Here is a 3,923-nt window from a genome sequence, read left to right as displayed (position 1 = left end):
CAGGCAGGGGATACCCCCGGCCTCGGGGTGTCCTGGGGATCCCCCCCCATTCGTTGCTCCCCCTCTCCCCGGGCATGTGGTACCCCCGAGTGCAGAGCATCCCTACTCACATGCCAGCCCCAGGGGAACCTGAGGGATGGTGGTTGGAACCAGATGGTCTTTAAGGTCTTTTCCAACCCAGCCCAGTCTATTATATGATTCTAGGATATAACCCTCCCTCAGGGCATCCGGCACTCTCAGGTTTTGGGCATCCTGGGGTCATCCCCTCCCAATTCACACAACATCCTCTGAGATATAGGGCACTATATGGAGATACCACCACCACCATCCACACCCCTTCCACAGAGCTAGGGGTGTTCCTGAGCACTGGACATCCCAGGCATGCCACCATTCACATGCTTGAAGACAAGGCCATGAGCCCCGTCGGAGTCTCTCATCCACATAACCCCCCTCGGGAATACGGCGTTTGCAGGGCACACCCGTTCAAACGCTGGTCTCCTCAGTCCGTGTACTCTTCCTGGCATGGGGCACCTCCTGGGCACAGAGCATCCTGGCATCTCCACATCCACACAGTCCACCTTCAGTCATGAGCCCTTCCAGGGCTCATTGTCCTTCACTCCCCAGGCATGAGACATCCTGGGGACTACTCCATCCACTCAGTCCACTCCCAGGCCACTTGGCACCCCAGGACACAGGACACTGCAATGCACTGGCCATCCACTGTTCCCCTGCAGCCAGCCCTTCCTCCTTCCACTCAGCACCCTTGAGCATGGGCTCCCAAAACAGCCAGCCCCCTCCCCCAATCCACACTGCAAAGGCACAACCAACCCCCTCCAGCTCATGCCTTCCACATTCCTAGATTTCTCCAGCTGCTGCCCACCCTGGGCAGAGCAAGGCTCCAGAGTGGGACCCTGGGTCCTGCCCACCAGTGACAGTGGCTGCAGGGGTTTGGGGGGGGGGGGGGTGGGCGGTTCTTCGAGAGCAGCCCCCAGCACCAGTCCCACTCTTCACCCACTCCTGGGCTGGTAAGGGTGGCAGAGGTTGGCAGTGAGTAAGCACCATGGAAAACTTTGGGGAAAGCATCATCCATCTGGGGAAACTGAGGCATGAACTCAGGGGAGGGGAAGCCTATGAGGAGTAGGGGCAGCTTGTGTCACCCATGTCCCTGTTGCCATCCCCGCCGAGGGTGGCAGGGAGAGGCTGCGGGTGGTGGGTGCGTGGCAGGCGGGCGCCCGGCAGGGGGAAGGCGGGTGGGGAGGGGAGGAGGGGGAAGCGTGGGGCTGCCAAAATCAACTCCGGGCGGTGCAAACACCCGGCCAGCTGCGCGGTGTAGCTAGGGAAACACGGCACAGCTGGAGCACAACAGGCCCCTGCCTCCCCAGAAGGCTCCTCCTGGGCCTCCCCGCAGCCCAGCGAGCAGCTGGGGGGGCTGCAGCCCACAGCCCCTTGCCCCAGTGCCAGCATGGGGTTGCCCATCCCCGGCTTGTCCATGGCTGCCCCATCCCATTCCCTGCCCTAGTTTGGCACACGTCTCCGCGCAGAGCGACACCTCTCCCGGGGCGGGCAGTGCGGCAGGGGGGCTTGGCCTTGCAAGGGACCTGGTCCTGGCAGGAGCTGGCAGAAGGCAGGGAGGAGCAGCCGGGCTTACCCCAGCAGGACAGCCCGCTGGCATGGCCAGGGCTGGGACATTGCCAGGACCTCGAGCATCCCCCCGGGCACGGCTGTCCCGGACACCCTGCTGCCTGCGAGTGCGTTCTGCAAGCAGCGACCATGCCTGGCAGCACGGCAGCCCTTGGTCCTGTGCCCTCCCCGTTGTCCCCAGCGGTGTCACTGACCTGTCCCCTCTCCTGTCTCCCGACGTCCTCGCTGGCCGGGGATCCAGCGACGTGGAGGGCAGGGAAGGGTTGGGGTCTTTGTGGCTGTGCCAGCGTCGCTGCACGGTGCCCGCTGCAGCACAGCAGCGGCCCTGGGGACGGCGGTACGTGAGCGGGGCTGAGCAGGGAGGAGGCGGGCGATGGCTCCCAGCTGTCCCGCCGATGCCAGGAATCCGGTGCTGGCTCTGTGCACCCAGAACTCGTCACAGTCTCCTGGCTCGTCTGCGGGACACGGGGAAGCGATGAGGGAAGCTCCCTCCCCTTTCCCGGGGAAAGGAAAGACAGACGGGGAACCCGCCTGGCTGCAGCCGTCGGCACGAGGGAATCCGAGGCACTGGGCGGCAGCGTGAGGGAGAGGGGGGCTGCAGGGGCGTCCCGGCACTGCCAGGCTGGGACCGGGGTGGTATGCTGGCGTGCGCTGTCATGTCAGGAGGGTGCTGAGCATCCCTGCCCGCGGAGGCGGGCATAGCCACTGCGGTGGGCAAGGAGGAAACTGATGCCCCGGCCGTGCCTGGGCTTTCCTCATCCACAGCCTGGGCTGCCCCTGGAAATACCGAGGAGTGCCCTCATCAAAAGGCATACGTGGCTTGACAGAGCCTCGGGGGTCCCTGTGCCTTTGGAGAAGGGATGGTGCCGGCCAAGGGTGGTGCTGGGAAAGGGTCCCGGTCCCGCCAGCTGCTTCCCAGCGCCCGCACATATATATATGTGTGAGGAGCAGCGCCCTGCACAAAGGCACCTCTGAGGCTCCAGAGCTGGGCCTGGCACCGGCACGTCCCCAACGGGGCTGCCAGCTGTGGGCAGCTGGAGCTGCACCGCGATGGAGACCGCTGGCCATGGGCAGCCTCAAGCCTGCATCTTCACCCCTCCACCACCTCTTCCCAGGGTGGGCACTGGCTGGTCCCCGGTGGGGAGGTGGTGGTCCCACGGGATGTCTCCTGTCCCAGCAAAGTGCAGGTGGGATGCTCCAAAGGTGCCCTACTGAACAACGTGTAGTTCTGCAGGGGCTTTGTGGGCATGTGCCCTGCCCAGCGGTGAGGGTCCCATGGAGGATTCCAGAGGATCGTGGTGCCAGGGCTGTGCCATGCCTGGCGTGGGGGTGTCTCAGCAGGCCCTCACCCGAGCTCTGCCCCACGCAGCTCCCATTGTCTGCCCTCATTAGCTGCTGCCTGCTCGCGGCTTTGAACATGAGCCGGGCTCAGGGCGACAGGAAGGAGCCTCTGCTCTCCCGGGATGGGGTCGTGGTGCAACTACGTGCCCTGGGCCCCCCTTCCCACAGCCTCCCGCTGCCTTCTGGGCATCCCAACACACCCTCCAGGCATGAGCCTGGAGACGGGAAGGCATGTGGGGTACCCCCCCTCTCCAAAAAGAGCCCCCCTCGACTGCCCCGCCCTGTTGTGGGACACAGAGAGCCGTCAGCCTCCCCAAAGCTTTGTGCCGAGTGTGGCTTGTGCCGTGTCTAATCCCCCCGGCCTCACACACACGCGGCGGGGCGGGGGGGGGGGGGGGGGGCTGTCGTAATGGGTGGAAATATCTCATAATTCATGTTGGACACGGATTACAGCCGTTCCGGCAATATTTGCACAACTGGTAGGGGACTTGCAGGGCTGGGCCATCCCAGACGAAGGCCAGGGGAGTCTGGAGATGGAGGGAGTTTTGGGGGTGGCAGGTACAGATGGGGGATGCAGTTTGGGGGGGGGCAATGGAGCAGGGGAAAGTCTCTTTTCTGTCTGTGAACACATGGAATTTATTATGGAGGGGGCATTGCTGACATGGCGGGGATGGCTGGGACTCTCACCTTCATCCCATCCTGCTGTGGTGGCCACGGTTTGGGGAGCGGAATGGAGACCCCAAAACAGTCTCATCTGCCATGCCAAGCTGATCCTGGCAGTGTCCCTGAACAAGATGCCTGTTCCCAGTGGCCTGTCAACCCCATAGAGCTCCCTGCTCATAGGAGCACCCAGAGGTGCTGGTATCCCCCTGACCCCAAATGTTCCCTCCTCAAAGGCTTTGCAGGGTGATCCCAGCAGGAGGAAGGTGGGGGGGGAGGGG

This window comes from Corvus brachyrhynchos, unplaced genomic scaffold (genome assembly GCF_000691975.1).
Source record: "Corvus brachyrhynchos isolate BGI_N302 unplaced genomic scaffold, ASM69197v1 scaffold162, whole genome shotgun sequence".
In the NCBI taxonomy this organism is placed as follows: Eukaryota; Metazoa; Chordata; class Aves; order Passeriformes; family Corvidae; genus Corvus; species Corvus brachyrhynchos.
This window is presented reverse-complemented; position numbering follows the sequence as displayed.